This window comes from Leucoraja erinacea, chromosome 37, assembly GCF_028641065.1.
Source record: "Leucoraja erinacea ecotype New England chromosome 37, Leri_hhj_1, whole genome shotgun sequence".
In the NCBI taxonomy this organism is placed as follows: domain Eukaryota; kingdom Metazoa; phylum Chordata; class Chondrichthyes; order Rajiformes; family Rajidae; genus Leucoraja; species Leucoraja erinaceus.
Genome location: NC_073413.1, coordinates 7183229 through 7196714, shown reverse-complemented (window position 1 = coordinate 7196714; position 13486 = coordinate 7183229). Strand labels below are relative to the sequence as shown.

General features: G+C 39.7%; 1 protein-coding gene across 2 annotated transcripts in view; it reads right to left on the bottom strand.

Annotated features, from left to right (window-relative positions):
- ep300b (E1A binding protein p300 b) overlaps nucleotides 1-13486 on the bottom strand; it is an 82826-nt gene that overhangs the window by 61592 nt on the left and 7748 nt on the right. The window lies entirely within an intron of this gene.

The window sequence follows — 13486 nt, the reverse complement described above, 5'->3', positions numbered from 1 at the left end:
ATAGTTGATCCTTATTTTCAGACTATAACATCAAGCTTGAGATTTTAAACGGCGGGATTCGCACAGGCTTGACAGATCACTCCCACCGAGATATCTTTCAATAAACGTTGGGACAGAATCCAGTCAGTTTCCAGCGTGACTTTCCATTGACAAAGAAATTAGAAGTACCCAAGTAAGTTAAGAATCATGCCGTCTTTAACTTATGCTTGTTTTGGGGGTTAGTCCCCTTCAGTTTTCTCTACAGCATATAAAAGGCATGCTCAATTGGGTTCAAATCGCATGAGTGACATGCCGAATAAGAGGTTATCTGTACTTTATTGCAGACTCAAGTAACCAATGCAAGATTGAATGAAGGTTAAAATTCTGATAACTGCCTTTTATGCCAAGAGTTTACCAATATTAAACACAAAAGTTATGCAGGATGAAACTCAATCCCACCCATAAGGTTTAAACATGAGAATTGTTGAGATCAGGATTTGTTACAAGACAAAATCACATATTTAGATATCAGTTTGTAATAATTTGCAAAATATAACCATTAACACAAAACATAATTAACTAGTACAACAACCTTCCAGAGTTACAAATAAACTTAAATTAAAAACTTCAGATGTTAGGGAGTTTATTCGATTATATCATAGCAAGTTTGTGTAAAGGAACCAATATCAGTGGCTATAGGAAATGGACATTTCTGGCAGTATAAATTATACTGTATTTTGCTTTATAATTTATAAAAAGCGTTTTGAAGAGATGTAGGAGGGAAGCACTAGGTTATTGGATACTCATATCACTCGGGCTTTAGGCAACAAAGATTTCCTCACCCTTCTTCATTCACTGCTACCAGTCATTTAAATAAATGTATTCCAAATAGATGTAATTTTTTTTTAAAACAATGTGCTGGTATTTTGTTGCATATCCTTTGCATGCAATGACTGCATGAAGTCTGCCATTCATGGACATCACCAGTTGCTGGGTGTCTTCTCTGGTGATGCTCTGCATGTATTGCAGCCATCTTTAGCTTATGCTTGTTTTGGGAGTTAGTCCCCTTCAGTTTTCTCTTCAGCATATAAAAGGCATGCTCAATTGGGTTCATTCAGATCGGGTCATTGACATGGCCGGCCACTCAAGAATTGACCATTTTTTTAGCTTTGAAAAACTCCTTTGTTGCTTAAGCAGCATGTTTGGGATTATTGTCTTGCTGTAGAATAAACCACCAGCCAATGAGTTTTGAGGCATTTGTTTGAACTTGAGCAGATAGGATGTGTCTATACACTTCCAAATTCATTATGCTACCACCATCAGCAATTGTATCATCAATGAAGATAAGTGAGCCAGTACCTTCAGCAGCCATACTTGCCCAGGCCATAACACCCCCACCACTGTTTCACAGATGAGGTGGTATGCTTTGGATCTTGGGCAGTTCCTTCTCTCCTCCATACTTTGCTCTTGCCATCACTCTGATATGTTAATCTTTGTCTCATCTGTCCACAAGACCTTTTTCCAGAACTGTGGCTCATTTTAAGTACTTTTTGCAAACTGTAATATGGCCATCCTATTTTTGCAGCTAACCAGTGGTTTGCATCTTGCAGTGTAGCCTCTGTATTTATATTCATGAAGTCTTCTGCAGACAGTGGCCATTAACAAATCCACACCCGACTCCTGAAGAGTGTTTCTGATTTGTCAAACAGGTGTTTGGGGATTTTTCTTTATTATAGAGAATCTTCTGTCATCAGCTGTGGAGGTCATCTTTGGCCTGCCAGTCCCTTCGCAATTAGTAAGCCCACCAGTGCTCTTTTTCTTCTTAATGCTGTTCCAAACAGTGATTTTGGTAAGCCTAAGTTTTGACTGATGTCTCTAACAGTTTTAGTCTTGTTTCTCAGTCTCATAATGATTTATTTGAATTTCATTGGCACAACTTTCTTCCTCACGTTGATAAACAGCAATAAAAGTTTCCAAAGGTAATGGAAAGACAGTAGGAAAAACTAGATGCTGAGAGCTCTCTTACACCTGCATTAAGGAGGCAATTAAACACATCTGAGCAATTACAAACCCTTGTGAAGCCATGTGTCCCAACATTATGGTGCCCTGAAATGGGGGACTATAAATAAACACAGCTGTAATTTCTAAATGGTGAAACCAAAATGTATAAAAATGGCCTTAAAATGTGCACATTAACCATATGTGATTCTTTCTATTACAAATTTTAAATTGTGGAGTACAGAGGCAAATAAATAAATGATGGTTCTTTTCACCCCCAAACATTATAGAGGGCATTGTGAGCAACCCTACTGGATCTCTGTCCAATCAAAGAGCAATAAATACTAATACACAGCTAATATTTATATTTCCTGAAGCAACTCTAAGGCTCATCAAATGGGATTATATTTTTAGAATCCCTGAAATAGGTACAACTTCCAAAGTAATACCTATGGAAATTTGTAGAAAATTATTTGTGTAGTAAATAACTTCAGAGAAAATACCTATGTGCAGACAATTTATATGCTCAAAACTGATGTTTAAATATTCGGATTCATGGTTAAATCTACTAAAACAAGAATTCCACATATTGTAAATCTGGTATACTGCAGATTTGGTGTGTAAAATTCCAGTTTTATGCACATAACTCTTTCGTCTCTCTATTATGAGTGCAACTTAGTCAAATTACTGCATATGGTATTGTACATTTTCTTCGCTTCTTCTGAAGCTTTCATACAAACACTTTCTCATTACCTGTAAAAGTACAGATGCTTTAGATGATTAATTATTTCAAAAAATGAAAACAGAAAGCTCATCTATATTCATGTAAACTAGAAACATTGCAATTATAATCAGGAAACTTGTACATCCTAAATCCCAAGGAATTGCTGAAGGATAACTTGCTTCCATTCCCAACTCCAAGATGCTATGAAACCTGATCAGGCCACCTTGGGACACAAACTCTGCCACAATTTTACAGGCGATACTTGTGGAGCGGATGAGCAAATGGGGTGTTCAGGTGGTGCTGCACTCCATCATTTCCACCGAGCCCTCAAGATTCTTTCGTTCTATAGGTACTCCTCCACCCTTTAATGGTCACAGATTAGGAACAATGACAATCCGCTAGGAACGCTAGAGAACTTGTGTCTTGCCAACGTTTATTGCAAAGTTAATTAATGGATGCTTCACTGAATGACTCGGTAATCACTTGGAACTCAACACTCAAACGTGCACATATACAGTGTTGTCTATGTACTGTACATTTATGACCAGGATGAAGACACCTTGGTTCAGGAGTTGAACAAATTACTTATTCGGCCTATAGATTAGCATGCACATTGTATAACTAATTGAAAATATTTAAAAACCATGGACTTTTAACAACAACAAAAAAAAAAAAAATTTAAGTAAATTGAACTGTATTTGTCAGGAAGCAATTAAAAAATAAAAATCGACACTTAAAGGGAACAGTTCTTACATATTTAGATTACAAGATTAAAAATGATTTTTTAGTTAAAAGAAGAATTGACCATTTTCTCAAACTTATTCCATACTAGATCACAGTTGGTCTGTGAATCAAATGCATGCTATGACATTGCCCATGTCATTTATTATCTTTTGTTATCTATCAACCTCAGATTTAAAAACATAATAAAATAGGGACAAGAGTACGTTATATGGACCAAATACCCATTTTTTAACAATTACTTTAAAAAAAGACAATTTATCTAGCATAAACTAAAATATCACAACTAGGATAGAATAACTAAACAAAATTCCAAAACTAGGACAAATGTAAAGTTAATTGACACCCAATCAGGCAGTAACAGATTAAATATATAAAGTAGGTTCACAAGGTTAATTCCCAGGATGGCAGGACTGTCATATGCCGAGAGAATGGAGCTCTGGAATTTAGGATGAGAGGAGATCTTATTGAAACATATAAGATTATTAAGGGTTTGGACATGCTGGAGGCCGGAAACATGTTCCCGATGTTCGGGGAGCCCAGAACCAGGGGCCACAGTTTAATAATAAGGGGTAAGCCATTTAGAAAGAAGATGAGGAAACACTTTTTCCACACAGTTGCAAGTCTGTGGAATTCTCTGCCTCAAAGGCCGGTTTTCTGGATACTTTCAAGAGAGAGCTAGATAGGGCTCTGAAAGACATTGATTGTGGATGATCAGCCATGATCACATTGAATGGCGGTGCTGGCTCGAAGGGCCGAATGGCCTACTCCTGCACCTTGTCTATTGTCTGATGTACAACATTTTGCAAATATGGGGATACAATGCATAGTGAAGTCACAAATAAAGATTGAACAAATCTATATCAGCTACATTTTGTCATTTAATCCTTTTTTTGGCCATTTAACCCAATAAATGGGGGGGAAAATAGCTGTTGAACACTTTTGTTATTAGAATGAAACAGGTATTTGCTAAAGCCACTAAACATTAAGATTTCATCTAAATTTAATAGAACCATTACTTCATGTTTGAATGAACGAGATGACATGCTATATTTCAAAAGGAAATAAAGCTGTGCTATCAATTTATATAGTCCACATTGAGATATTAGCAAAGTGTGAAAACTAACTCAAGAAATGGACCAACTGGAATGCTGCCAGTTATTAAAGCAAAGAGACAGAACTCGATTTCCAGTGATGACAATAAATTAATAATTATGCGATGACATTGTTGCTCACTTGACTAGTATAGCCATTAATTTAGTTTGGTAATTTCATAACTACAGTAAACCCTTGTTTTAACAGAACTCTTTTGAACGGACTGCAGTTATAGCAGACGGACCCGGCTCGCAAGGTGACTATTAGACAACGGCGGGCTATTCTTCACCCACCACACGGTCTGGTTGATGTGGCTGTTGTTGCGACTCATGGCGTAGCCCCTGACGACAGCACTTTCTTCAGGCAGCTCTGGACGCGCTCTGCCACCATGGGGCTCCTTCCGCTCTCACCAGTTGCTGTTTCTTCCTGTTGGCTGTCGCTTCATCCGATCCACCGTCAGCTCATCCCGTCCCTTTGCCCACTCCACTGCTTCCCTCTCCACCTCTGCCTCCTGCTCCCGTTGTCACCAAAATATTCCACCTTAGATGTCAGCGACCGCGGGAGGAAGACGTGGCAGAGCGAACAACTCGACAGCCGACAGGAGAAACGGCAGCAGGTGTGAAGGAATGGGGCCCCACACTTACTGAGCGCGTCTTGTCGTTGGCAGCAACCTGAAAACAGAGCCGCAGGCCAGGGGCTACAATGTGAGCTGCAATAACAGCCATGTCAACCAGACCATGCAATACCTGAAGGGCTCGCTGGTGCAGACCAGCAGCATTAGTGCCTTGTTTAAAGGTGAAACGAATTGCTGGAGTAACTCAGCAGAATGAATCGGCCTGAAGCGGCCCAACATCATCTATCCACGTTCTCCAGAGATGCTGGACTCCAGAAATGTGCATTCTTTTGCGTATTAACCATCAACTACGGTTCTTTGTTTCAACAACATAGAATGATAGTACCTTACTCGATTATAGCAGACAATCAACAATAACGGCTGCCTATGGTCTGTTATGACAAGTTTACTGAATGTGCAAACTGCAGGAAATGTGTCCACTTAATCCACAATTTTACAATTAAAGTTTCAAATTTAACTAAGCCTCCACAACATCGACTAACTTGAAGTAACAGAATCAAATGACTAGAGATAGAGTCTGTGCCTATCGTCAAACATCCATTTACGCTAATTCCATATTAATCCATTTTGTACTCTAATTCCCCCCAGCTTTTACCACTTACCCTCACATTAGGGGCAATTTATTTACGGACCCATGACTGGGATTTATGGGAAAACTAGGACGCCAGGAGGAAACCTACGTAATCACACGGAGGACGTGCAAACTCAACGCCGTCAATTCAAAGTCTAAATTAAACTCGGGTCTCTTGCACTAAGAGACAGCGACTCTGTTAGCATCGATGTCACCCGGGGTTATAAACATTCATACCAACTAAATAACGTATTGCATCCTAATCACATTATATTCAATGAACCACTCCACAAATGAACTGAACCTTGGTATTTTCTTATTGTTTATGACAGACTCAATGGGTTGCATGGCCTCCTATGTCTTTTTTTACTCGTTTATTTTCCTGTGACCTATTCTCTTACACATTCTCATTAACACCTCTGATTGTTTTACTACCATCCTAGACTACAGGCAATTTACACTAGCCAATTAACCAGCAAATCTTTGGAATGTGGAGGAAATGGGAGCACCCAGGGGAGAATAGGCAAATTTCACACACATCAGTACTGTCAAAAGTGTTTAGTTGTCCTATGTACCATGAACGGAACAATGAAATCCTTGCTTGCTGCAGCATTACAGGCATATTAACGCAATTAGACAATGAATAAAAATATAATAATGAAGAATACAATAAATCATCAGACATACTAGGTAACCAGACCATAATAGTGCAAACCAAAGTACATAGTGCAACCAAAGCAAAGTCCATCATATATCGTTGCTGAGGTACGGTTCCAGTTAGAGTTGTGCGTAAAGGGCCTGTCCCAATTGGCGATTTTGCCAGTGTCAATGCAGTGCTGCCAAAAGATTTTGAGCATTTCAAAATCCAGCAGCGACAAAAATGTGGTTGTGACACTTGAAAAAACACCGTGCATCATATGTTGTCACGCCGCGTATCTTTCGGTGACATGAAACGTCAGTCAATGATGCCGGCAGTCACAGACAAAATCGCCAAGTGGGACAGGCCCTTTATAGTTATGGTTAAAGAGCCCGATGTTTGATGAGATGACACTGTTCTTGAACTTGGAGGTCACAGTAGTAGGCTCTTATATATTCTTCCTGAGAGCAGCAAGTTAAGAATGTGGCCAGGGTAGTGTAGGTCTTTGACGATATTAGCTGTCTTTTTAGGCAGCGCTTTGCGTAGATAGCTTCGATGGTGGAGAATTCAATACCCATGGTGGACCGGGCCAATGTCCACTACTTTGTGCAGCCTCCTTTGATCTTGGGCATTCGAGTTACAAACCAGGTCATGATGCAACCAGTCACATACTCTTTACTGTTCACCAGTAGAAGTTTAATAAAGTATTCAGCGACATGTTGAAATCTCGTTAAACCTTTGAAGAAGTAGAGGCACTGATGAACTTCTTTTGTGATTGAATCAATGTGCTGGTGCCAGCCCATATCTTCAGAGATTTTTTAACCCAAGAACTTGAAGCTGTTGACTCCATCACCGTACCGTCAATGAACGCAAACTAACCCATCCTCAACTTCCTCCTTCTGATGTCAATCATCACCCTGGTCTTCCTAACATTCAGAGCAAGATTGTTCTGGCACCATTATCGATCTCCGTCCTATACTCTGACTCATCATTACCTGTTATTCGTCGAACTGCAGTGTCATTGTCAATTTAGAGATGGCTTAGGAACCGCCTAGGTACACAATCATGGGTAGGAGTGAGCCGGAGACTGAGCGCACAACCTTGAGTGTCTCCTGTGCCGATGGCCTGAGGAACTGTTGTTTCCAATTCATACTGATTGTAGTCCAACAAGTGCACTTTCTGCGGAGCATTATCAGGCTTTCACATCCAAACGTCACTTAAATACCAATAATATTTTCCCTTATGTGGTGCAAGTAACATATGAATATGTCCTAATCTAATTAGCAAAGAGCAAGCAAACTAAACGTTACAATGAGCAGCACGAGGAGATATTTGAATAGGGCTGCTAGTATCACTTAGCCACTGCAGGGATATGATTTTTTTTAAAAGAGCCCCTTAAGCCTTCTGTACAATCCAACCCAAGATTCTACCTGATCCAGAGTCCAAGGCAACTTTCCAATCCAATCCCTTATTCTTTGATAACTTTATTTTCCATATGATCAAGTTCTGAACATACTTAACTGCCACAATTCTGCCATATGGCCATCAGAAAAGTAATCCTTCCTATCTCTAGTCTTAAACATACATGCGACTCATTTATCCTAATCCCTCATGTCCCTAATTTTGAGTTCTCCAGCCAAAGGAAACAGCTTCTGGCCACCTACCCTGTTCAATCCTTCCAGAATTATATTTCAACAAGATTTCCTCCCATTCTCATAACCATCAGTAAATTTGGATCAATATTCCCTAATCTCTCTTCACAGATCAACTCCTATTATTATGCAGTGCCCCCAATATCCACCATCACAGTGCTTGTTGCAGCTCCGAGGCTTTTTTTGCACTTTCTTTGTAGCTGTAATATTGTATTATGCACTCTTGATTTTCTCTTTTGCACTAGAATTAATAAAGGCTGGTTTCAACAAAACACGAGCTGTGGGAGGCATGGAGTGGAACAATACTTGAAGTTATACTAAGATCACTTTATGATGGCATGGATATGATAGGACTCTCATTATAGGGTGCAAGTGACACCAGGGATTCAAATGGGTGGGCTTTGTCTCAGACAACAGCAAGGAACAAGGGGCGGTCAATGGTAAGCGAACAACCATAGCAATAACTTAAAGTAGCATCTGCAAGCTTCCAAATATATAGTTCAGCATACGTCAGAGACCATGAATATTTAGTCAGCTAATTTGGAAATGGAAGTCTCTTCGTTCTGCTGCCTCGGTAATGACCGTATAATAAAAATTAACAATGAGATTTGTTCCACGTTTCTCTCCCCAATGCCTTCACCCCAAATTTTCCTCCGAAATACCATAATTTCCAAAAACACCAAGCATCAGCACAATTAAGGAATAATCAGCTAACATTACCACACATAATACAAAGATGGCATAACTCGGGAACTATGTCCTGACATTTTCTAAAAAGGGAGGAAAATAAGAGAAAGCACAGTGAAAAATATTTTCAACCTAGCATGAAATCAAATGGAAAGGAAGTCACAGAGTGTAACATTCACCAAGTAATGGAGGACCTAATGCCGAGGCAGTTCACATAAAAACAAACACGTTCCTTTAAAAGAAACATGGATTGTATGCCCAAGGTGATGCGTGCTGAAGAAAAAGGAAACTGAAGAAAAAAAACACTTTACAGATAACTTTCAGCTAAATCCAGAACAATAACAGCAAGAACAGGAGGGAAATTAAAGTAAATAAGGCACTGAAAAGGCATTATTAAACTGAGCCCCCAAATATACTGGGCCAAAATCCTGCCCAATAAATACCAGCAGGTCCAAGCTTAAATTGCTTCAATTTATCCATTCATATCACACGTTCCAAATGCAATAACAAATTCACATGCAGCCCAGTATCAGAGCACAAACTTCCAGATTCCCCAACATGTATTACTGATAATCTGGATAGGGTTAGATCAAGCAGCGAGGCATTCATTTCAATGGAAATTTTGCTGCAGTAAGAAGAGGCAAGCGGTCTTGAACTGAAACGTCACCCATTCCTTCTCTCCAGGGATGCTACCTGTCCCGCTGAGTTACACCAGGACTTTGTGTCTATATGCAAGATATATAAGCAAGTTCGGTATTCTGACTGGGCATGCCCTGGTCATAGGTCGCAAGCAAAAAACACTCTCAGCAGCCATGCTTTTCCCCGCAATATTTCCGACCCTCGGTCAATTTTGTAATTAACTACAATTAGGTAATTAACTAATTATATGCTTTAATTTCAGGTCATCCAAGCAAGATGTTTTATATTTGTTTCAGAATGCTTCAATCTATAATAACTGAAAATTTCATTCAGTTCTCTTAATTTTTAAGAAAGTTATGGGCTTTTGAGAATTTCCAAATATGAAAATGGCCATAACTTTTTTAATACTGAAGATATGAAAGTGAATTGGGTGTCAAATTAAACTTCTTTTTATGCTTTATCTGATGGGATAAATTGCAGACTTGATTTTTAAAATCTCAAAATGTTGTAACATTGCTACATTAAACCTTTCCCCTCTCATTTAATATTCTCATTTTTGATTTCCCCAACCCTGGGTTAAATGTGCATTCATCCTATCTAATTCCGTCATGATTTTATACAGTACAAGATCATCCCTCAGCCTATGTGCTAAAAAACAGCCTCTCAAGCCCTGGGTACATCTTCTCTACACTATTTACAGCTTAACGACATCCTCCTATAGCAAGGTGTGCAAAATCGAACACAATACTCCACATGTCGATTCAAAAACATCATGTACAACTAACATAACATCCCTACTTCTATTACACTGATGAAGACCAATATATCAAACACCTTCTTGGCCACCCTATCCACCTGTGACACTACTTTAAGGGAACTATGTGCTTAACTCCTAGATCCCTCTGCTATACAATATGCCCCAAGGCCCTACCATTATCTGTGAAGGTCTGCTTCTACTTCCCAAAATGCAACTAGTTGCACTTATCTGTATTAAACTCCATCAGCCATTCTTCAGCCCACTTGATCTTGCCTATTGTAATTTTCCTACTTGGTCCAAAGATTTCAAAAAAAATATTCAGGTTATTGGACTGTAGATTTCTGCGCACTTTCCATTGTTTTTTAATCAAAATTAAAATGTTTATCACGTCATTAGTTCTTGATAAGATGCATAACTAACAGTTAAAACAGCTCCAAATAATTTTGTGACAAATGTTTCTCCTAGTTGTCAAGAAAGTGAATTTACACAGATATTTTACTGCCTTTCCACACAAAAATTTAATTTAGAGATAACTGTTACCAAAAATCATGGAGATTATCATTATCCAAGTAGTTCTGTATGATCAAGATTGCCTCAGTACTCTTACTGAACAAATCATGTTAAATAGCAGATTGATAGGACATGGTTAAGAAGAGGTTGAAATAAAGTTTAATTAACTCATTAAGTACTCTGCATAACAAAATATCGAGCTAAACATTTTCACAAGGCAATCAGTTGCTTCATGTTACAGTGATGTTGTTTAAAATGTTTGGCATCTCAGGGTTAGGAAAATCAGACCAGAAATTGTAATGCCAGTTGAATGGTGCTGCAATAATACATGCGGATTAATAATTTGACAAAAAGATTCTCTACATAATAATAATAATAATAATAATATCTTTTATTGTCATCGCACATAGGTCCAACGAGATTTGGTATGCAACTGCCATCCGATAGTCATAACTTAAATAACTAATAAAATGTAGATACCCCGAGAAACATGATTTATAAAAAACAGTAAAACAGTCTAAAGTGCAAATATGTCTGTGCCGGGTCGATGCGCGTGAATACAGTTCATGGGGGGGGGGGCACTCAGCAGGCCGGTTCAGAGCAGCGATAGCTCTGGGGATGAAGCTGTTCCCGAGTCTGGAGGTGCGGGCATAGAAGGCCTTGAAACGTCTGCCGGAAGGTAGGAGTTCGAACAGACTATTACAAGGGTGTGAGGAGTCTTTGTGGATGCCGACGGCCTTCCTGAGGTACCGTGTGTAGTAGACGCCCTCCAAGGCGGGTAACTGTGTCCCAATAATCTACTGCGCCCTGTGGACGACGCGCTGAAGAGCGCTCCTCTCCGCCTCCGTGCTGCTGAGATACCACACAGAGATGCCATGTGTTAGTATGCTTTCTGTGGTGCTGTGGTAGAAGATTGTCAGCAGTTGTTGGGGAAGACCAGTCTTTTTCAATGTTCTTAGGAAGAGCAGTCATTGCTGTGCCTTCTTGACCAGTGCAGCAGTGTTGGTGGACCATGTGATGTCCTCTGAAATGTGTGCGCCCGGAAACCTAAAACTGGCCACACTCCACACCACTGTCCCCATTGATAGAGATTGGGGTGTGTTCCCCATTTTGTGTCCTCCTGAAGTCGATAATCAGCTCCTTGGTCCTGGAGGTGTTTAGGGACAAGTTATTACGTGAGCAACAGTCCGCCAGGTTCTGCACCTCCGCTCCTGTAGTTTGTTTCATAACCGTTGGTGATCAGCCCGATCACCGTTGTGTTGTCTGCGAACTTGACGATGGTGTTGGTGTCGAATACAGGAACACAGTCGTGTGTGAAGAGGGAGTAGAGCATGGGGCTCAGTACACAGTCCTGTGGTGTGCCGGTGCTCAGAGTGATAGTGGAGGACAGTTGTGGGCCCAGTCTCACTGCCTGCGGTCGCACCCTCAGGAAATTCAGGATCCAGTCGCATATCGGCGAGCTGAGGCCTAGCTGGTGAAGTTTGGTGATGAGCTTGGTGGGGATGACCGTGTTAAAGGCAGAGCTATAGTCTATGAAGTGCATCCTCACGTACTTGCCCTGTCTTTCCAGGTGAGTCAGGACAGTGTGAAGAGCCAGAGAGATGGCATCCTCTGTGGATCGATTTGCCCTGTATGCAAATTGATGCGAGTCCAGTGATGCAGGGATACTGGATTTGATGTGAGATAGGACCAGCCTTTCAAAGCACTTCATGGCTATTGGAGTTAAGGCAACCGGACGGTAGTCGTTCAGGTTGGTGACTTTTAACCTTTTCAGCACCGGCACTTCGTAGGAGCTTTATTATAAAACTGGGAGATAATGGAAAACAGGGAAGGCAGGTAGGGAAGAAAACTAAATCTAGGCTGGGCAATGTGCAACATTTACTCTAAGGTCAACAATATTGTTCTGAACTAAATTAAAGAATTTCACATTTTATTACATTAAAACAGCATGTACCAGCTACTATTAAATGTATCGATTTTCATAAATTTCCCACTAAATTACCTTCTTGCTGCTGAAAATTAAAGCTATAACATCCTTGCATAAAATCAAAAACAATTCCTTAAAATTCTATTCACCTGCATTACACGACATTTATTGTAAAGCTACAGTAGAATAGATTTGCCAGATTATTGTACTGAATAAGTAGAGTCCCTCAATTGGAAAGAGTAAAATCACTGACATTATAAACCCAATGCAACATCTATGGCCTGATTAAACATTTCTATCTTCGTCATATATATATGATTTATAACCTGTATTTAACCTAACAATAGTTGGACAAATTTTAACATGCTAAGTCCTACTTAGCCATTATGTTTGTGCTTATTGTCCCAACACCACATCCAGCAGCACAAAAATCTTCATCCTTTCTGGTTTTTGCCTTCCTCATCTCTGCAGCTTCCTTCAGCTATCGAACCAAGAGTTTCCATTTGTTGCTCCATTTTCCTCAGCTATCCAATAAATGAAAGATAAATGGCTACTACAAAATATCTCTTACTGCAGATACAGGGCATAAAGAATCAGATGTGGTGGGGCCATGTGAGAGGAGTAAGTTGCAGATGTGCAGGGAAATAAAGAAATGAGATACTGGAATTGTTTGATTGGAAGCAATGTGCACCTGATGCACCAAATGGCTGTCTTGTGTATCATGGGCAATCAAATCTCACGAATCAAGTTGCCTTTTTAATTCTACATTCTTGTGCCTTTTATTCTATGCAAATATTCTCTTGGACAAACAGCTAATATACAACTCCCCAAATTTTCCAACTTTCTACTGTTCCCTTCCTTAAATATGCTCTTTAGAATCTATCATTGTATAACATTCCGTGCCATCCACAATGTTATCACCCTCTGTGGCTTTG